The sequence below is a fragment of the Stenella coeruleoalba genome (genome assembly GCF_951394435.1).
Source record: "Stenella coeruleoalba genome assembly, chromosome: X".
Classification (NCBI taxonomy): domain Eukaryota; kingdom Metazoa; phylum Chordata; class Mammalia; order Artiodactyla; family Delphinidae; genus Stenella; species Stenella coeruleoalba.
Window position 1 is genome coordinate 98,423,265 of NC_137152.1, and position 22,890 is coordinate 98,446,154.

The window sequence follows — 22,890 nt, forward strand, 5'->3', positions numbered from 1 at the left end:
ACCAAGAACAGAAGCATATTGATTTCAGGGAAGATTTTATAGAAAATATCATCACTTGAATGAGTCAGAAAGTGTACTATGGTGTTAATTTCACACTGGATGGCAGATGGAAGTGTGCTTCCATATAAAGTGCAGTCTTTGGTTTGAATTTCAGGGTGTTAATGGGCTGCCCTCTTTCCATCTGATTCTGTTCATAAGGAGATCCATGCTCAATATTTGTAACAATCCATTATTCTGTAACTTTCAGCTCTTGTGTTCTTACCCTGTTCCATTTTTTACCTGTGTGGTTTTGAAATGTTTTAGCTTTCTGCACATTTCCTCTTCATTAAGTCTAAAAAATCCTTAAGGACAGGAACGCATATACTCAGATCAACAACTATAGCACTGTTTTGTTAGGCCCTCTAAAGTATATGGTATAAGGCTGTTTCCTTAACAGGTAATACTCATGCTAAACAAATGAAAGAATGAGTAGTTAGTGGCAAACTCGGAGATTTTTCTTGGAGACCGCTAATAATTGAATAGCAGTACATATTGATAAGTATGTTGAGGAGTCACTCCTGCAAAATGGAAAAAAAAAGCACAGATTTTAAAGCCAGGGATTTTAGTTCAAATCCAGTCACTATTATTTGATAGCTTTATACCTGAACCCTTATAATCAGTTAAGATTCATTTAACTTCAGGGAAAAAGCCAACTTCAAAAGTAGTTTAGGTAAAAAGGGGATTTATTGCCTTATATATATGAGAAATTCAGTGGCAGGGTTTGCTTTAGGCAGTCTCATCCGGAAGTTCAAATGCAGAAATCCAGATTGTCTCTCTGTTCCTCCTTCCACTCTTACAATCTCCCACCATGATTTAGTGACTGTGTCCCTTTTGGATGACTTTATTCTCCAGCTGACATTCTCCATGGGGTTGCTGGTTCTAAGCCTCTAAGTTTATGACATGAGTTAGCAGTTCCAGTGGAAGAGTGTTCTCAAATTGCCAAAACTTTCATAAAATGTCCTGGAATTAAGTCTCATTGGGCCAAATACCTATCTGTGAACCAATCTCTGAGACCAGAGTTATGGAATATACCAATTAGCCAAGCCTGGTCACATGCTCATGCCTGGAGCTGAGGGTGGAGTGGTGTCAGTCTACCAGAAATGTATGGTTAGAGAGTGGGGAAATAGTGGGCCTCCATAGAACAATAGGAGTCCTGTTGTCAAAAAGAGAATGAGTCCAGATCAGGCAGAAACAGCAGATGTCAACTTTAATAGATTTCTTGGCACAAAACTTATAGCAGGTGCTCAGATGTTTTGGAAATGACTGAATCTTTGGGAGCCTTGTTCTTTTTTTGTTCTGTTTTTTTTTTTTTAAATCTGATAAACTGGTAATCTGTTATCCTTTTGCCTTTAAAAAGTTGTAAGGATTAAATGGAATGATGTATAAAATGTTAAGCACAGTCTCTTACACATTTTTCTTGATATTATATGGATTTTACATCACCTTGGATTTAGAAGAATGGTCACTAAGCAAACTATCAAGCCCTGATGGCTAATTATTTTTACATTTAAAGTATTGCATGAAAATAATGCAATTTTAAGAAGTAGTTTATTCTTGCATAGTTGATTCAGACTTGCTCAAGTGACCAACTTCCTTGATTCATGAATGCAGCACGTAATTTTATTTTTTATTTTTTTTATTATTTATGTATTTGGCTGTGCCAGGTCTTAGTTGCTGCATGCAGGATCTTTGTCGCAGCTTGTGGGTTCTTTAGTTGCAGCACGTGGGTTCTTTAATTGCGGTATGCAGGTTCTTTAGTTGCAGCATGCGGGATCTAGTTCCCTGACCAGGGATTGAACCCGGTCCCCCTGCCTTGGGAGCATGGAGTCTTAACCACTGGACTACCAGAGAGTCCCGCAGCACATAATTTTAAATTCAGTGTATTCATTATAGAAGGCCTTATTTTTCAGAGGCACACTTGTATATCCTTTCTCCAAAGTCCTTCATTTATTTCATTTAATGGAAATATATTAAAAGAAAACTCCTTATGGACTGCTACCAAGGGCTTCAGCGAATGTTCCTGATGCTGTACTTTATAATTGTGATGTTGCACTGAATGTTCAAATAACTTGTCAAAGAAATGTGCCCATGCTGATGACCTTTTTTCAGTGCTCATGCCTAAACATTCGATGTCAGAGCATCTCCTCAGAATAAATGTAGACTGCCATATATAAATAACTTAAACAGGCTCATTGTTTTACCCTTTGGATTGATGTAAATATAGAATACTGCTGTCTTCTATGAACTACATTTATGAGTGTGTTATCTGTATCTTTCTTATGTAGCTACTGAGTGAAAATGCCATTCTTGATCTGTTTTCAGTAAGGCATGAGCTTGGAGTTGTTACTTCAGGCTTGAGGTTAAGCTTTGTCTATCTATTTTTTGTACTCTTTTGCCCAGTATTCCTTTTAACCAAGGGAATATATCTGTGAGACGGATGATGGAGTTAAAATCTAGGCTCTGGTCATGTAAGAAATTGAAGAGTAATATGCCCAAGTAAGATTTGGACTTTAAAAAATGGATTCATGTGCACTGTTCTATAACCAGCTAACCTAACCACAGACTTTGGACACTATAGATCTTCTTACATGTCCTTTTGCTAACATACGAGTGAAAATGAATGAGCTCTATAAAGAAAGGCAGAAAACAAGTATACTTTACATGCTAATGGGACTGAGTTGTGGTTGGCTCAACTAAAAGATATGCTACTTTGATTCTTGGAAGTTATCACACTCTAATATATTCCATATTTCAATGATTTAATTTTTATTGTCTGTCACCCTCACCAGAATTCCAGCTTCATGAAATCACGGTTTTGTCTGTGTAATTCGCAACTGATTCCTCAACCCCTGAAATAGTGCCTGACATAATAGATGTTCAATGAATATTTTCTGAATGAATTCTAATAGACTGTTATGTGCCAATACTCAGGTTGGGGGGAGGGCATCCATGGAGAGATGTCCAAGTAGGGCTGGGTTGGGCTGATACTTGTAATTATAGGTCCCTGCCAGAGATAAAAATATGCACATTGTCTTCAAAGCAATTGTAGATAAAGGTACAAGATTGAAATATGTTTCTATAAACCTTACATAGATGATTGACTAATACTGATGGGATAGAGTTATTACCACTGATCCCCATCTCCTTGAAATGTCACCTTTTTCGTGCTTTGGGAAATGTCTTTTCAATGCTCATCCTCTCCAAAGTACATAGTGAAGTTTCTAGAGTGTATGTGACAATGTGATGACATCGTCGTTCTGTCAGCTGATAGAAAGTGTGCTTATGTATTCAAGTATTCTAGTGTTTGTAAAATTCGTTATAATTTTAATTACCATGAATATGGATAGATGTAGGCCATGTAAGCAAAAGCTCTTTGGCGTCTTCAATAATTCTAAGAGTATAAGGGGCTTCTAAGATCAGCATGTCTGAGAACTGCTACCATATAACATATAATACCTCTACTTCTGCATTGCCCTTTATCCCTCCCCTCCTTTCTACTTTCTAGTTTTACTGAAATATTAGAAATTATCTGAACTTGACTTAATTTGTATTTAGTTGCCAGTTGCGCATGTACATGGCTTTTCTTCTGCTTAGAATGTCCTTCTTTCCCTTCTTTACTTGAATAACTTCTAATGATTATTAAAATTATAAGAATTTCAGTTCAAACCTTAGCTCCTTTATGAAGCTCTGTAAGAATTACCCTGACAGACATAGGTACCCATCCATTATGGCAATATAGCACCATTTGCATTAATCAATAATAGCATGTGTGATGCTTTGAAAATGACTTTTAATCAAAAGGGCAGAATAGGAATTTTCTACCATTTTCCCCAAAGAACATCAATTTTGACAATCACCTTATAGATGAGAGTGCCTTTGTGGAAGTCTGGGACTTGAGGGGAGAAGTTCTAGCACACCATTGGAGCAAAAACAATCTGAGATTGGACACACTGAATATGGTAAGAGGAACAGTTTTACTTGACCTGCATTCACCCCTCCCCAAAGGCAGCACAGCTCAGTGCCAAGAGAGACTTTCTTGATCCATGATTCTCCCATAGGGGAAAGTGAAAGCATGTGAGTGAGCTCCCAGCTTCTCCAGTTGTGCAAGATGCTGCCAAAGAGACGCACTTCTTCTCACGCCATCCAGAATAATGAGGGTGGGTTGCATGACTGAGGGAAGTGGAGCAGCTGGGAAAACAGGTAGAGATCTGGGCCGGCATCAAAGAGATGCAGATCCCACTAACCACTTGGCAGATTCCATCACAGAGCCTGTCCATTTGCCACTGGGGACACCTAGCCTACCTATCTCCCCAACTGGCCCATGGGGCACCCCTAGTGCTTTGTGCACCTTACTCACACACCCTACTTGGCCTTGTGGCTGGTTCCTTGTGCAAGTCCCTAAAGGTGGCAAGACTGAGCCTTTACTGATGGCTAGTGAACACATCAGAAAGCCAGCCCAACTTTGTGGGAGTGGGAGAACGTACACAAACTTGAGCATCCAGCACTGCCCTAGGGAAAGCAAATAGGGGGCTGTCAGCACCTGGTTTGGCTTTGCAGAATTGAGAGAAGGCATACAATCTTTAGAATTCCTCCAAGAGGGAACAGGAAGTATGGAGCAGGAGTATCCATAGACAAAGTCTGAGAAAGCCTCAGAATTCCAAACAAGGCTGACTTAAGGTACATTGTCAAACCTTTAGGTAGCCTAAGAAAAAAAGCAGACTCAAATAATCAGAAGTGAAAGCGGAAACATTACAACTGATATCACAGAACTACAAAGAATCGTAAGAAACTACTATAAACAATTATATGCCAACAAATTGGATAACCTAGAAGAGATGAATGCATTCCTAGAAATATGCAACCTACTAAGACTGAATCATGAAGAAACAGAAAAATCTGAGTAGACTAATAATGAGTATAGAGATAGAATCAGTAATCAAATAACATCCAACAAAGAACAGCCCAAGACCACATGGTTTCATTGGTGCATTTCAGCAAACACTTAAAGAAGAATAAACACCAAACCTTCTCAAATGCTTCCCAAAAAATTTAAAGAGGAGAGTACTCTGAAACTCATTTTACAAGGCCCACATTACCCTGATGCCAAAGCTAGATAAGACTACTACATGAAAAGAAAACTGCAAGCTAATAACCCTGATGAATACAGATGGAAAAATTCTTAACCAAATACTGTCAAACTAAATTCAACAGCACGTTGGAAGATGATACAACATAATCAAGTGGGATTTATCCCAGGGATGCAAGTATGGTTTAATACATGCAAATCAATAAACACCATAACAATAGAATGAAAGATAAAAATCATATGATCATCTAAATAGGTACAGAAAAAGCATTTGATAAAATTCAGCATCCTTTCATGATAAAAATTCTCAACAAACTGGGTGTAGAAGGAATGTACATAGTAAAGGCCACATATGACAAGTCCAAAGCTAACATCATGCTCAACTCTGAAAGGTTGCAAGCTTTACCTGTAAGACCAGGAAGAAGACAAGGATGCCCACTCTTGCCACTTCTATTCAACATGGTACTGGAAGTCTTAGCTAGAGCACTTAGGCAAGAAAAAAAATAGAAAGCTCCCAAATCAGAAAGCAAGAAGCAAGTATCTGTTTGAAAATTATCTCTGTAGATGATTTGACCTTGTATATAGAAAATTTTAAAGACTCTACCAAAAATTATTATAATATATGAATTCAGTAAAGTTGCAAGATACAAAATAAAAAATACAAAAATCAATTGTTCCTATACACTAATAGCAAACTATCTGGGGAAAAAAACAATTCCATTTATTTATTTTTCTAGTTCTCCCCAGCATGCTTTATTGTAGGGGTTCTGATTCAATCATGCAATACAATTTTTTTTACATCTTTATTGGAGTATAATTGCTTTACAATGTTTTGTTAGTTTCTGCTGTACAACAAAGTGAATCAGCTATATGTATACATATATCCCCATATCCCCTCCCTCTTGAGCCTCCCTCCCACCAACCCTATCCCACCCTTCTAGGTGGTCACAAAGCACTGAGCTGATCTCCCTGTGCTATGCAGCAGCTTCCCACTAGCCATCCATTTTACATTTGTAGCGTATATATGTCAGTGCTACTCTCTCACTTCGTCCCAGCTTACTACACTTGCCCCTATGTCCTCAACTCCATTCTCTATACCTGCATCTTTATTCCTGCCCTGCCACTAGGTTGATCAGTACCGTTTTTTTAGATTCTATATATATGTGTTAGCATACGGTGTTTGTTTTTCTCTTTCTGACTTACTTCACACTGTATGACAGACTCTAGGTCCATCCACCTCACTACAAATAACTCAATTGCATTCCTTTTTGTGGCTAGGTAATACTCCATTGTATATATGTGCCACATCTTCTTTATCCATTCATCTGTTGATGGACACTTAGGTTGCTTCCATGTCCTGGTTATTGTAAACAGTACCGCAATGAACATTGTGGTACATGTCTCTTTTTGAATTATGGTTATCTCGGGGTATATACCCAGTAGTGGGAATGCTAGATCGTATGGTAGTTCTATTTTTATTTTTTTAAGGAACCTCCATACTGTTCTCCATAGTGGCTATGTCAATTTACATTCCCACCAACAGTGCAGGATAGTTTCCTTTTCTCCACACCCTCTTCAGCATTTATTGACTCTAGATTGTTTTGATGATGGCCATTCTGACTGGTGTGAGGTGATACCTCATTGTGGTTTTGGTTTGCACTTCTCTAATGATTAATGATGTTGAGCATCTTTTCACGTGTTTGTTGGCAATCTGTATGTCTTATTTGGAGAGGTGTCTATTTAGGTCTTCTGCCCATTTTTGGATTGGCTTCTTTTTTTGATATTGAGCTGCATGAGCTGCTTGTATATTTTGGAGATTAACCCTTTGTCAGTTGCTTCATTTACAAATATTTTCTCCTGAGGGTTTTTTGTCTTCTTTATGGTTTCCTTTGCTGTGCAAAAGCTTTTAAGTTTCATTAGGTCCCATTTATTTCTTTTTCTTTTTTTTTTTTTTGCGGTATGTGGGCCTCTCACTGTTGTGGCCTCTCCCGCTGCGGAGCACAGGCTCTGGACACGCAGGCTCAGCGGCCATGGCTCATGGGCCCAGCCGCTCTGCGGCATGTGGAATCCTCCTGGACCGGGGCATGAACCCGCGTCCCCTGCATTGGCAGGCGGACTCTCAACCACGGTGCCACCAGGGAAGCCCCTATTTATTTTTCTTTTTAATTCCTTTACTCTAGGAGGTGGGTCAAAGAGGATCATGCTGTGATTCCTGTCATCCAGTGTTCTGCCTGTGTTTTCCTCTAAGAGTTTTATAGTGTCTGGCCTTACATTTTGGTCTGTAATCCTTTTTGAGTTTATTTTTGTGTGTAGTGTTAGGGGGTGTTCTAATTTCATTCTTTTACCTGTAGCTGTCCAGTTTTCCCAGCACCACTTATTGAAGAGGCTGTCTTTTCTGCATTGTATATTCTTACCTCCTTTGTCAAAGATAAGGTGACCATATGTGCGTGGGTTTACCTCTGGGCTTTCTATCCTGTTCCACTGATCTATATTTCTGTCTTTCTGCCAGTACCATACTGTCTTGATTACTGTAGCTTTGTAGTATAATCTGAAGTCTGGGAGCCTGATTCCTCCAGATCCGTTTTTCTTTCTCAAGATTGCTTTGGCTATTCAGTGTCTTTTGTGTTTCCATACAAATTGTAAAATATCTTGTTCTAAGTCTGTGAAAAATGCCATTGGTAGTTTGATGGGGATTGCATTGAATCTGTAGATTGCTTTGGGTAGTATAGTCATTTTCACAGTGTTGATTCTTCCAATCCAAGAACATGGTATATCTCTCCATCTGTTTGCATTGTCTTCGATTTCTTTCATCTCTGTCTTATAGTTTTCTGCATACAGGCCTTTTGCCGCCTTAGGTAGGTTTATTCCTAGGTATTTTATTCTTTTTGTTGCAATGGTAAATGGGAGTGTTTCCTTAATTTCTCTTTCAAATTTTTCATCATTAGTGGATCAGAATGCAAGAGATGCCTGTGCATTAATTTTGTATCCTGCTACTTTAACAGATTCATTGATTAGTTCTAGTAGGTTTCTGGTGGCATCTTTAGGATTTTCTGTATATATTATCATGTCATCTGCAAACAGTAACAGTTTTACTTCTTCTCTTCCAATTTTTATTCCTTTTATTTCCTTTTCTTCTCTGATTGCCATGGCTAAAACTTCCAAAACTATTTTGAATAATAGTGGTGAGAGTGGGCAGCCCTGTCTTGTTTCTGATCTTAGAGGAAATGCTTTCAGTTTTTCACCATTGAGAATGATGTTGGCTGTGGGTTTGTAATATATGGCCTTTATTATGTTGAGGTAAGTTCCCTCTATGCCCACTTTCTGGAGAGTTTTCATCATAAGTAGGTGTTGAGTTTTGTTAAAAGCTTTTTCTGCATCTATTGAGATTATCATATGGTTTTTCTCCTTCAGTTTGTTAATATGGTGTATCACATTGATTGATTTACATATATTGAAGCATCCTTGCATCCCTGGGGTAAACCCCACTTGATCATGGTGTATGATCCTTTTTAATATACTGTTGGATTCTGTTTGCTAGTGTTTTGTTGCAGATTTTTGCACCTATATTCATGAGTGATATTGGTGTGTAGTTTTATTTTTTTCTGACTTCTTTGTCTGGTTTTGGTATCAGGGTGATGGTGGCCTCGTAGGATGCATTTGAGAGTGTTCCTCCCTCTGTTATGTTTTGGAAGAGTTTGAGAACGAAAGGTATTAGCTCTTGTCTAAAAGTTAGATAGAATTCGCCTGTGAAGCCATCTGGCCCTGGACTTTTGTTTGTTGGAAGATTGTAAATCACGGTTTCAATTTTACTGCTTGTGATTGGTCTGTTCATATTTTCTGTCTCTTCCTGGTTCAGTCTCAGAAGGTTGTGCTTTCCTAAGGATTTATCCATTTCTTCCAGGTTTTCCATTTTATTGGCATATAGTTGGTTGTAGTAGCCTGTCATGATCCTTTGTATTTCTCCTGTGTCAGTTGTTACTTCTCCTTTATCATTTCTAATTCTTTTGTTTTGAGTGTTCTCCCTCTTTTTCCTGATGAGTCTGGCTAATGGTTTGTCAATTTTGTTTATCTTGTCCAAGAGCCAGCTTTTAGTTTTATTGTTCTTTGCTTTCATTTCCTTCATTTCTTTTTCATTTATTTCTGATCTGATCTTTATGAATTTGTTTTCTTCTGCTAACTTTGGTTTTCTTTCATTTTTCTTTCTCTAATTGCTTTAGGTGTAAGTTTACTTTGTTCATTTGAGATATTTCTTGTTTCTTGATGTAGGATTGTATTGCTATAAACTTCCCTTTTAGAACTGTTTTTGCTGCATCCCATAGGTTTTGGGCTGTCATGTTTTCATTGTCATTTTTTTCTCGGTATTTTTTGATTTCCTCTTTGACTTCTTCAGTGATCTCTTGGTTGTTTAATAGTGTATTGTTTAGCCTCCATTTGTTTGTATTTTTAACAGTTTTCTTCCTGTAATTGATATCTAGTCTCATAGCATTGTGGTCAGAAAACATGCTTGACACAGTTTCAGTTATCTTAAATTTACTGAGGCTTGATTTGTGACCCAGGATGTGATGTATCCTGGAGAATCTTCTGTGTGCACTTGAGAAGAAAGTGTATTCTGTTGTTTTTGGATGGACTGTCCTATAAATATCATTTAAGTCTATCTGGTCTAATGTGTCATTTAAAGCTTCTGTTTCCTTATTTATTTTCATTTTGGATGATCTGTCCATTGGTGTAAGTGGGGTGTTAAAGTCCCCTACTATTTTTGTGTTACTGTCAATTTCCCCTTTTATGGCTGTTAACATTTGCCTTATATATTGAGGTGCTCCTGTGTTGGGTGTATAGATATTTACAATTGTTTTATCTTCTTCTTGGATTGATCCATTGATCATTATGTAGTGTCTTTCCTTATGTCTTGTAATAGTCTTTATTTTAAAGTCTATTTTGTCTGATATGAGTATTGCTACTCCAGCTTTCTGTTGTTTTCCATTTGCATGCAATGTCTTTTTCTGTCCCCTCACTTTCAGTCTGTATGTGTCCTTAGGTCTGAAGCAGATCTCTTGTAGACAGCGTATGTATGGGTCTGGTTTTGGTTTCCATTCAGTGAACCTCTGTCTTCTGGTTGGAACATGTAATCCATTTACATTTAAGGTAGTTATTGATTTGTATGTTCCTGTTACCATTTTCTTAATTGCTTTTGGTTTGTTTTTATAGGTTTTTCTTCTCTTGTGTTTCATGCCTAGAGAAGTTCCTTTAGCATTTGTTGGAAAGCTGGTTTGGTGGTGCTGAATCCTCTTAGCTTTTGCATGTCTGTTAAGCTTTTGATTTCTCTGTCGAATATGAATGAGATCCTTACTGGGTAGAGTAATCTTGGTTGTAGGTTTTTCCCTTTCATCACTTTAAATATATCCTGCCACTCCCTTCTGGCCTGCAAAGTTTCTGCTGAAAGATCAGCTGTTAAATGTATGGTGATTCCCTTGTATGTTATTTGTGGCTTTTCCCTTGCTGCTTTTAATATATATATATATTTAAATTTTTCTTTGAGTCACATATGTCTCAGCATGTTTCTCATTGGGTTTATCTTCTGTGGGACTCGCTGGGCTGCCTGGACTTGATTGACTATTTCCTTTTCCATGTTAGGGAAAATTTTTGAGTATAATCTCTTCACGTATTTTTTCAGAACCTTTCTTTTTTTCTTCTTCTTCTGTGACACCTATAATTCGAACGTTGGTATGTTTAATGTTGTCCCAGAGGTGTCTGAGGCTGTCCTCTATTCTTTTCATTCTATTTTCTTTATTCTGCTCTTTGACAGTCATTTCCACCATTCTATCTTCCAGCTCACTTATCCGTTCCTCTGCATCAGTTATTCTGCTATTGATTTCTTCTAAGGTATTTTTTATTTTAGTTATTGTATTGTTAATTACTGTTTGTTTGCTCTTTAGTTCTTCTAGGTGCTTGTTAAATGTTTATTGTGTTTTTTCTATTCTATTTCTGAGATTTTGGATCATCTTTCCTATCATTACTGTGAATTCTTTTCAGGTAGTTTGCCTATTTCTTCTTCATTTATTTGGTTTTGTGGGTGGTTTTTTTTTTTGCGCTACATGGGCCTCTCACTGCCGTGGCCTCTCCCATTGTGGAGCACAGGCTCCGGACGCACAGGCTCAGCGGCCATGGCTCACGGGCCCAGCTGCTCCGCGGCATGTGGGATCCTCCCGGACCGGGGCATGAACCCGTGTCCCCTGCATTGGCAGGTGGACTCCCAGCCACTGTGCCACCAGGGAAGCCCGGTTTTGTGGGGTTTTATCTTGCACCTTTGCCTGCAAGATGTTTCTTTGTCTTCTCATTTTGTCTAATTTTCCGTATTTGAGGTCTCCTTTCCCTAGGCCACAGGGTTGTAGCTCCTCTTGCTTCTCTTCTCTGCCCCCAGTGGTGAGGTTGGCCCAGTTGCTTGCGTAGGCTTCCTGATGGGAGGGACTGGTGCCTGTGTTCTGGTGGATAGAGCTGAGTCTTTTTCCTGTGATGAGCAGGGCCATGTCAGGTAGTGTATTTTGGGGTGCCTGTGAGATTAGTATGACTTCAGGTAGTCTGTATGCTGATCGGTGGGTTTGTGCTCTTGTCTTGTTTGTTGTTTGGTGTCAGGTGTCTAGCACTGGGAACTTCAGGCAGATGGGGTGGAGCCATATCTTGGATTCAGGTAGAGGCCTCCGTGAGAGCTCTCGATGATTAAACTTCCATGGGGCTAGGAATTCTCTAGTGGTGCAGAGTCCTGGACTTGGCACTCCCACTCCAGAGCCTCAGGCCCAACTTCCAGTCGAGGAACCAAAGCCCTGCAAGTCGCTCATCCTGGCAATAAAGGGGATAAAAAAAAAAGGCTAACAAACCCCCAGACAAATAGTAAAAAGTAAAATCAAACAAACAGATACAGAAGTAGGGAAACATGCAGACACACAGCAAAGAAAGGAAAACAGAACCAAATAAAACAAAAAGCAGAGAACAAGCAGACAAATAATAGAACCCAAGAACAAAATCAAACAATTAAAAAGAAAACTAACAAAAACACAAAACCAAAAAACAAAACCAAAGCAAAGTGCCAAGTGAAGAATGAAGCAAAGAAACAAAACAAACCAGCAAAATTGATAAAGAAAAAGAGAAAGGGGCAAGAAGACAGAACAACAGAAAAGCAACATAGAAATAGAAATATAGAAAAATAAAATAAAAAGTATATTAAAGAAAGAAAATAAAAGGACAAACAAAACCCCTGAGAAATGGTAAAAACAAAATCAAAAAACAAGAACAGAAACAAGGAAATACACACACATGCGAAAGAAACACAAACAGAAACAAGTAAGACAAAAAGCAAGAGAACAATCACCCAAACAGTAAAACCCAAAACACAATCAAAGAGAATCAAAACTAACAAAAACACAAAACCTAAAAACAAAACCAAAGCAGTGTGTCAACTGAAGAATAAAGCAAGGAACAGAACAAACCAATAGAAATGATTTAAAAAGTAATAAAATAAAATAAAATAAGAAGGGAAAAAACACAGAACAACAGAAAAGCAAATTAGAAATGGAAATAGTAAATATATATATATATATATATATACTAAAGAAAAAGAAGAAAAAATAAGGTAAAAGAACACAGAACAACAGAAAAACAAAGTAAAATATATAAAAAAATAAATAATGTTATAAAACACGAAGATCCTAAAAGACTACATTTAAAAAAAATACTAAATCAACAAGAAGAAAAAACAAAAAAGAAAAAAAGCCAGAGCCAACAACAGAATGAATCAAAACATAATTGTCATATTAATAGAAATTATAGAAATTAATAGTCATAATTATGTTCCCCTGGGGTCTCTGCTGTAAGTGTCCTTGCACATGCTGTTAGCCACAGCCCACCTCCACCTCCCCCAGAGGCCCTCCTGTCCTCTGGGCTGGTCTCTGGACCTGCTATGGGCCCTGTGGGAACCACTCAGACTGTGTTCTGGCCCAGTTCCTGTGTGTGCTTGCCCCCAAGTCCACAGCTGCCAGAGCTAGACAATTTTCATTTTTGGGAACACTCATTGTCCACTCAGATATTCCATAGATGCAGGTCTACCTAGCTGATCATGGGGGATTAAATGTGCAGTTTGTACAGCTAATGGAAAGATTTTCTATCCTCTTCCTTAGGCACCCCATCCCTGGGGTTCAGCTTTGGTTTTATCTCCACCTCTGTGTGTGGTCCACCCACAGGAATCTGATCCTGAGGCTGCCTTGGAGCTCTTCAGTCTGCCTTTGTGAGGACCGGGTGCAGAGGTGGTATGACTGCTTGTATCAAGGGAGCCCTGGCGGTGCCAAATGAGCAGGGAAGCCGGTGGCTGCAGGTGCAAGAGATATGGCCCGTGAGGGCCTTTTCTGGTGCCTGGCATAAGGTGTGTGAGGGCCAGCCCTGAGAGGGCTTTCTCTATTGTTCAGGTGCCGGCATGCGAGAGCCAGCTCTGAGAGGCTTCTTTTGTTGTCCGTCAGCACGTTTTTTGAGGAGAGAGAGGCTGCAGTAGTGACTCCTCCCCCTGCGTGTGACTCAGCAATAATGCCCTGCTTCTGTGACATTCCAGTCCTCCTCCATAGGCATTCCCTGCTGTGGATTTCCTCCCTCCCGTCCCCTCAGTCCATCTCCCCACAGCCAACAGCAGTTCTCACTCCAGGCCTGTTCTCCAGTCCCCACACTCCAGGTCCCAGCGCCCTTGTACACCTATGAACACACGTTACAGACCGGGGCAGGTAGGTGTATTTCTCACTGTGTCTCGTCTGCCACAGGTCGGCCGCTTCACCCTCTTCTGACAGCCTCAAATGTTTCCTTTCTGGCCCAATTGATTTCCGTCTGAGAGGGGGTTTCCCCACATTCGGGAATCTCTCCTCTGCTTCAGCTCCCCAGCCCCAGGGTGCAGGTCCCATCCCGCTTCCTCTCCTCCTCCATCTCCCTTCCTTTTTTTTTTGTCCTTTCCAGTGTCCAAGGTCTTCTGGTAGCTTTCAGCTGGTGTTCTGTGAGAATTGTTGCATCTATAGATGTATTCCTGATGCATCCATGGAGATAGATGAACTCCACGTCCTCCTACTCCTCCACCATCTTAACTCCAACAATTCCATTTAGAGTAGCATCAGAAATAATAAAATACTTAAGAGTGAATTTAACTAAGGTGGTTAAAGACCATACACTGAAACTAAGACATTGCTGAAAGCAATTGAAGAAGATACAAATAAATGGAAAGATACCTGAGATCATGGATCAGAAGAATTAATATTGTTAAAATATTTATATTACCCAAAGCCATCTATAGATTCAATGCAATTCCTATCAAAATTCAAATGGCATTTTTCATAGGAATAGAAAACAATTCTAAAAGTTGTATGGAACCACAAAAGACCTGCAGTAGCCAAAGCAATCCTGAGAAAAACCAACAAAGCTGAAGGCAACATATGTCTGATTTCCAACTGTATTACAAAGCTATTTTGATCAAAACAGTATGGAACTGACATAAAGGTAGACTTACAGACCAATGGAACAGAATTGAGAGCCCAGAAATAAACACATTTATATACAGCCCAGTAATAATTGACAAGCCAAGAATATTCAGTGGATAAACTTTCTTCACTAAATGGTTTTGGGAATACTGGATATTCACCTGCAGAAGAATTAAACTAGATCCCTATCTTATACCACTTACAAAAATAAATTCAAAATGGACTTAAATGTGAGACTTAAGTCATAAAAATCCTAGTAGAAAACAGGGAAAAAGCTCCTTGACTTTGGTCTTGGCAGTGGTTTTTTTAGATATGACATCAAAAACATAAGCAATGAAAACAAAAATTAGTAGAACTAGGTCATGCTAAAAGGGTTTTGCAAGGGAAATAAATAATTAACAAAATGAAAAGGCAACCTATGGAATGGGAGAAAATATTTGCCTACCACATATCTGATAAGTGGTTATATGCAAAATATATAAGGAACTTATATAATTCAATAGCAAAATACCAAATAGTCCTATTAAATAATGGGCAGTGGAATTGAATAGACATTTTTTCCAAAGATGGCATACAAATAGCCATCAGGTATGTAAAATAATGCGCAACATCACTAAACATCGGGGAAATGATTAGTGAAGTCAAAACCACAGTGAGATATCACCTCACACCTCTTAGAAAGGCTTTTAACAAAAAGACCAGATAAAAAATGCCGGTGAGGATGTGGAGAAAATGGAACCTTAGTGTACTATTGGTGAAAATGTAAATTGGTACAGCCACTATGGAAAATAATATGGAGGTTCCTAAAAAATTAAAGATAGAACTATCAAATGATCCAGCAATCCTACTTCTTGAATACAGTCAGCCCTTTGCAGTTCCACAGCCATGAGTGGAAAATATTCGAAAAAAATTTTTCCAGAATGTTCTAAAAGGCCAAACTTGCATTTGCCATGTGCTGGCAACTAATTACATAGCCTTTATGTTGTATTTACAACTATTTACACAGAATTCATATTGTCATAGGTATTATGAGTTATCTAGGGATGCTTCAAAGTATACGGGCAGATGTGTGCAGGTTATACGCAAATACATCATTTTATTTAAGGGACTGGAGCATCCTCAGATTTTGGTAACCACAGGGGGTCCTGGAATCAATCCCCCGTGGATACTGAAGAACAACTGTATGCATCTGAAGAAGATGAAATCACTATTTTGAGGAGATCAATTCACTCCTATGTTTGTTGTAGCATCATTCACAGTAGCAAGACATGGCAACAACATGTGTCCATTGACAGATGAATAGATAAAGAAAACCTGGTATATATGTGTGTGTGTGTGTGTGTATATATGTGTGTGTGTGTGTGTGTATATATATATATACACACATATATACACACACACACACACACATTCACACAATGGAATATTATTCAGCCATGAAAGTAGGACATCCTCCCATTTGCAACAACATGTATGGACCTTGAGGGCATTTTGCTAAGCAAAATAAGTGAGACAGAGAAAGAGAAATATGGCATGGTCTTACTTATATATGGAAGCTAAAAAAGCCAAAACCAAAGAAACAGAGTAGAACAGTGTTTGCCATGGGGTGGGGGAAATGTGGAGATGTTGGTCAAAGGGTATAAACTTATTCAGTTATAATATGAATAAGTTCTGGGGACTCTAATGTACAACATGGTGATTATAGTTAATAATACTGTATTATATACTTGAGAGTTGCTCAGAGAGTAGATCTTAAATGTTCTCACCATAAAAAAACCTAAATGGTAACTGTATGAGGTGATGGATGTGTTAACTAGCCTTATTATGGTCATCATACACAATATTTATGTGTATCGAATCATCATGTTGTGCACTTTGAAATTACACTTTTATTTTAACTTATGTCTCAATAAAGCTGGGGAAAAAAAGAAACGACTTTTGTGTACATGTTAGTCTCCCAAACAAATTTATTGACAGTGTGAACTCTGATTTTTAAGCACGTTTTCCCCAAGGAGTACCATGCAGTGCACATTAAACATTTCTTGAATTAACAATAATAAAAATAATCATATCTGATATTTATTGAGCACTTATATGCAGGTATTAGTCTATGAACTCTAATAATATTATCTTATTTAATCCTAACCACAACTTTGTGGGGTAAGTACCATTTTCATGTAAAGGGATTAAAATAATACCTGGCATATGACAGGGCTCAGCAAGTGTCAACTATTACAATTATCATCATTATCATAATCATCACCAAACTACATGAAAACACTGAGATGCAGATAGGTTAACTAACTCCCCCAAAGTCACACAGATAGTTAAGTGGCAGAACTAGTTTGAATCCTAGAATTGTAGCTCCAGTACTTAGGCACTGAATTACTACTCTTATATTGCTGGTCTATAAACAAGTTAATAATGGCAATGAAAATAGTTACAGAAATGACCTCATGGTTTGGCTCGTCCAAAATTAATTTATTTCTGGAGAAAGGGCTACAGCCTCTTTAACCAGAGAATGATGAAAAAATTCATTAAGATTTGACAAGGTGAAGAAGAGTTATACATTATAGAGAAAAGAGTGGTAGCTTGACAGGACATTTATCACAACAGTATCAGTTGAAATCTAATTCTGTGGCCACTTGCAATAGAATCCGACAAAAGGTTAGATAGGAAATAGATAACCAGTTGCTGGATTTTAGGGGACAGGGAAATATATATTGATACACGCTATTCCCCACCTGTTCCCCCATAAGCAAGGGCAGCAGCTGGCTCCTATGGTAGACCAGCCTAAGAACCAAGGGGAGAAAACAGATTCGACAGTGGGGAGGCTGAGTTTGGATTAAGCACTGCTCTTTAGGCATTGCTGGGCTCTGTGCTTGTAAATGAACTGTAGAGGTGCTTTTATCAATAGGACAGTCAGGTCATCCCAGGCAGGAAAGGCATGTACATGTAACATATGAACAGGGGGTTAACAATAATTATATATTCTATTTGTAGGTTTCAGTGGTTTTCAGACTGCTCTTCAGAGCTATAGAGATTTTTGAAAACCCCTCTCAAAGGCTGTCAAAGTGGGGGAGGGGTGAGTGGGTAGCATTTCAGGCCACCTACTTCCATGTTAACCAAATCATCTCTACTTTAATCCTCTTATATATTGGGCTTCTGCATGGCATTTCAGTTGACCAGAATGACCTGTCTGCAGCTAAAGTTATTTTCAAAATCATTTGGCTTTAGTCACTAAGTACTTTCACACAATTTCCTAGTAATTGTCTTAGCTGTCCTGTTTTGTAGTTGAGAAAGCAGAAGATCAGAGAATTAAGGTAATTTGCCTAGGATCACAAACTAGTAAATTGTGGAGTTGGGACTCAAACACACTGTTTTTACTTCCAAGTCCAGTTCTCTTTCCATTTCACCAATGATGGCTACTTGTGGGACTGTATATATACATTTTTGACAATAAGTATTTTTTATAAGCTTACTGAGGCATAATTAACAAAATTGTAATATATATAAAGTGTACAGTGTGATGATTTGATATATGTATACATTTTTTTTTTTTTTTTTTTTTTTTTTTGCGGTACGCAGGCCTTTCACTGTTGTGGCCTCTCCTGTTGTGGAGCACAGGCTCCGGACGCGCAGGCTCAGCGGCCATGGCTCATGGGCCTAGTCGCTCCGCGGCATGTGGGATCTTCCTGGACCGGGGAACGAACCCGTGTTCCCTGCACTGGCAGGCGGACTCTCAAACACTGCGCCACTAGGGAAGCCCTATTTGAAAGGAGTCCCACCATCAATTTAATTAACACATCCACCACCTCACATAGTTAACTTTTTTTGTGTGAGAACAGTTAAGATGTACTCTTAGGAAATTTCAGTTCTATGATACATTATTATCAACTGTAGTCACCATGCTGTACATTAGATCTTCAAAAGTTGTTCATCTTACAGCTAAGAGTTTGTACCCTTTTACCAACCGCTCCACATTTTCCCCACCTGTCAGCCCTTGACAATCACCATTCTGTTTCTATGAGTTCAGCTGTTTTCTTTTTCTTGATTCAACATATAAGTGGAATCATGTAGTATTTGTCTTTGTCTATCTGGCTTATTTTGCATAGCATAATGCCCTTCGGGTTTATCCATGGGGTTTCAAATGACAGGATTTCCTTATTTTTAAAGGATGATTAATATTCCATTGTGTTATATACAAAAAACACACATTTTCTTTATCCTTTCATCCATAGGTAAGCACTTAGTTTGTTTCTGTATCTTGGTTATTGTCGGTTTACTGCAAAAAACATGGGGTTGCAGATATCTCTTTGATCTAGTGGTTTTGTTTCCTTCAGATGTATACTCAGAAGTGGAATCCCTGGATCATATGGTAGTTCTATTTTAAATTTCTTGAGGAACCTCCATAGAAGTTTTCATAGTGGCTGTACCGATTTACATGCCCACCAGTAGTGCACAAGTATTCCCTTCTCTCCTCATCCTTGCCAGCACTTATTATTTGTGGTCTTTTTAATAGCCATTCTGACAGGTGTGGGGTCATATCTCATTTTGGTTTTGATTTGCATTTCCCTGATAATTAGTGATGTTGAGCATCTTTTCATATACTTATTGGCCATTTGTATGTCTTCCTTGGAGATGTGTCTATTCAGATCATTTGCACATTTTTTTAATTTGGATATTTGGTTTTGTTACTGAGTTGTATGAGTTCCTAATATATTTTGAATATTAACTCCTTATATATTTTGGAGAGTAGCTCCTTATCAGATATGTGGTTTGCAAATATTTTTTTACATTCTGTATGTTTCCTTTTTATTCTGTTGATGATTACCTTTGCTGAGCGGAAGCCTTTTTCATTTTAATATAGTCGCACTTGTTTATTTTTTGCCTTTTTTGCCTTTGCTTTTGGTATCAAATATACAAAATCATTGCTAAGACCAGTGTCAAGGAAATTATCCCCTGTGTTTTCTTCTAGGAGTTTTATGGTTTCAGGTTTACATTCAAATCTTTAATCCATTTTGAATTGATTTTTGTGTTTGGTATAAGACAGTGGTCCAATTTCATTTGTTTGCAAGTGAATATCCATTTTTCCCAGTACCATTTATTGAAGAGACTATCCTTTCCCCATCGTATAGTTTTGGTGCCTTTGTTGAAAATGAATTGACCATATATGCATGGGTTTATTTCTGGGTTTTTGATTTCACTGCATTTATCTAAGTATCTGTTTTCATGCCAGTGCCATTTGACCTTCTAGTAGAGCATGGATATAAGGACTTAGGGAAAGAATATAAAGCATGGTCTTGGCCCCAGAGTAGATTCTGTTGACTCCTATCACCATATCTACTCACCTATCAGAATCTGTATTCATTTTCTCTGCCTTCCTACTAGTTAGAATAGATGAATTCCTTGTGCTCCTAATAAAACCAATCTTTCCAGTTTTGCACAAGATCATAACCCTTTTCACCTTGTCAACAATATTACATCAGCTATTATCTCCTCTCTTTCCTACATTATCAATTTTTCTCCCTCCTTGGTTACTCCTTTCAGCACACAGATATGCTCTTCATCCCATCTTAAAAGAAACCAATCTCTTGAATCTACTCCCCTATGTTCCACCACCTTCCACCTAATTTCTCTGTTCTTCTTTGCTGCAAAATTCCTTAAAATTGTCTACACTTGGTCTCTAAATCTGTATCATGTTTGATTTTTATTGTCTCTTTCTCTCAACCAGAATGTAAATTCAACATGGCAGGGACTTTTGTTTGTTTTGTTCCATGCTATATCCCCAGCACCTAGAACAGTACCTAGAATGTAGTAGGGACTCATTAAATAATAGATGAAAATGAATCTGGAAAGGCAAATAAAAATAAGCTAAAGTGTTTAACAGGGTTTTCATATGTTAGACACACAACCAATAGTAGTTAACTTTCTTTTAAACATATTAGTCAGCATCTGTGTAAATAAGTGTCAGTCCACATTGTATCAACTGATAACAATGTGTTGAAAGTTGTAGGGTGCATGTGGTTAGGTGAGACTTCCTAGAGGGATTTACAAAAACCTGAGAGTTCTTATTTTGACTCTTTCACATCTTGTTTGACTGGCATTGTTCTATGCCAGTTCTATGACCTTTTCCTTCCCTATATTTCTCTTGGGCATGGTTAATCCTGGAGACATGAGTCTTTGGAGGTAGTTCTGTTTTGTGCTTCTTGCTAACAGAGCTGTGAGCTCAAAATGGAACTGGAGAAGGTGAAAGTCTGCTTTTCCTTCCCTCATTTTCATCTTAGAGGCCTCTTTGCCCCTTTGTTAGTGCTAGGGACAGGAAAGTCAACCCACAACTTCATTTACATTTCTAATTTCTGTCTATGAATAACAAGGATATTAAAAGCTCTCTGATAAATAATAGGACATAAATTTGGCCTTGGGTTATTCTTGGTGAAAGACCCTCCTATGCTAAAAGGACTGTTCTAAAATAATATTCTTCCTCTTGAAGATAACGTAGGAGAATTTTTTTTTTTTTTTTTAGTTTCTGGACGGTCTCTGTGGTTCTGAGTCAAATGAAATCCTCAGGGCTGTCAAAATGCCAAGGTTGGCCCTAAAAATGTCCCACTCTCATGGGAGTGCTTAGTCTCTGAGTTGTAAGGGGTAGCAGAGATTATTGAGTTCACCTCACAGGGGAGTTTTAAAAGTAATGTTAGGTTATGTTTTTTTGTTTTAATTCCTTAAAATGTTATGGAAATGCAAATCAAGCAGGCCCAAAGTTCTAGTAGTAATTTACTCATGTATGTCCCATGTAGAAGGTAATGGAAATATTAGGGTGAGTAAGCCTGACCTCAGATACTCCTTGTGTAGTGTCCAACCTGATGACCAGTTGGAGCAGGAGCAAGAACTACCTTCAGGTAGTTCTCCAGATAATGTTGCACAATGCACTATGGTGAAATTTCTATTGCGTTCTAAAGTTGCAAACATTGACTCTCATACCTAGCAGGATAGAGCTCTAGAAGGCTTAGAGATGGACATTGGACCCATAACTGCTGTAATCCTGTATCAGAAAATACTGCCATTACAATTGTGTAATAATAGGAAATATTAGCATTAGATCTATTGACACTTGCATTTTTGCTTTGTTCCTGTTTATTGAGATACATAAATTAAAGATGTACTTGCTTTGAAATCATAGCAAATTGCATTGCTTGCTCTGCTAATTAATCACCTCAGGAAATCCACAGTCTTTTTACTCTAATCAAAACATTCAACCACCCTGGAAGAGATTGGCATTAAAGCTTCTGCTGCTTTCCCTAGGAAGAATGTAATTTTATGTTTATTTCTCAAACCTAAGAACTGGAGTCCATTTTTTCCTATGTTGTGAGAATTTAGACAATGTGGGTGTGCGTATGTGTGTGTATATATATATATTTATATATACATACACCTCTTTTTGGTAAGTTGATATTTATTTTGTGACTGCCAGTGGTGGTGATAGATTTCTTCTAGTATGGTGAGTATTATCTAAGATCTCATGCTGCGTCATTTGGTATTGGTACCCTGGAGTTAGAGGATCTATAAAATGTGGACAGTTTCTTCCTCCTCTGATAGACTACAAGAGTAATATGTCATGAAATTATACCCAGTGACAGGCGTGAGAAGGATTACCGAAGCAATACAACAGAAACAAAGCAGTGCTTAGTATAGCAGTTGATACATGAGAAGCATTAAATAAGTTCTTATTGAATAAATTAATGAAGTAATATGGTTAAATCAAACATTTACTGAGTTCCTGCTAGTGATTGTCAATACACAGTTCATTCTTTATTTACCAGAAAAGAACTTTTTTCCTTGGATTGGGAAAAAAAATCCATAATAGGGCTTAAAAGCAATTATAAAACACAGTAGTACAAATTGAACCATCTGGCTAATTCAAGGCCCATACAGGCCAGGCTGAATATTTAGAATCATGCAGAAAATCTATCTACATATCTATAGGGTTTGGGAGCTTAGTAGCTGAATGTTTTGGCCTAAGATTTTTATAGTATCATTTGCTGAATCTCTCTTCTTAGATCTGACATGGGAAGTAGAAAAATGGTATGGTAGTCATCATTCCTGATAGTGTTACACTGTAATTGTTCTCCTCAATCCCAACACTTCGATAAGTATTAATATATGAATATGTATATGTTTATTGGATATTTTCCCCTAGGTCAGATTTATATAAATAGTTCCTCAATTGACATTTTTCTCCTTTATTACCAATGCTATATTTGAATG

General features: G+C 38.1%; 1 protein-coding gene across 8 annotated transcripts in view; it reads left to right on the forward strand.

The window, feature by feature from the left end:
- LOC307180253 (uncharacterized protein) overlaps positions 1-22,890 on the forward strand; it is a 1,346,125-nt gene that overhangs the window by 559,998 nt on the left and 763,237 nt on the right. The window lies entirely within an intron of this gene.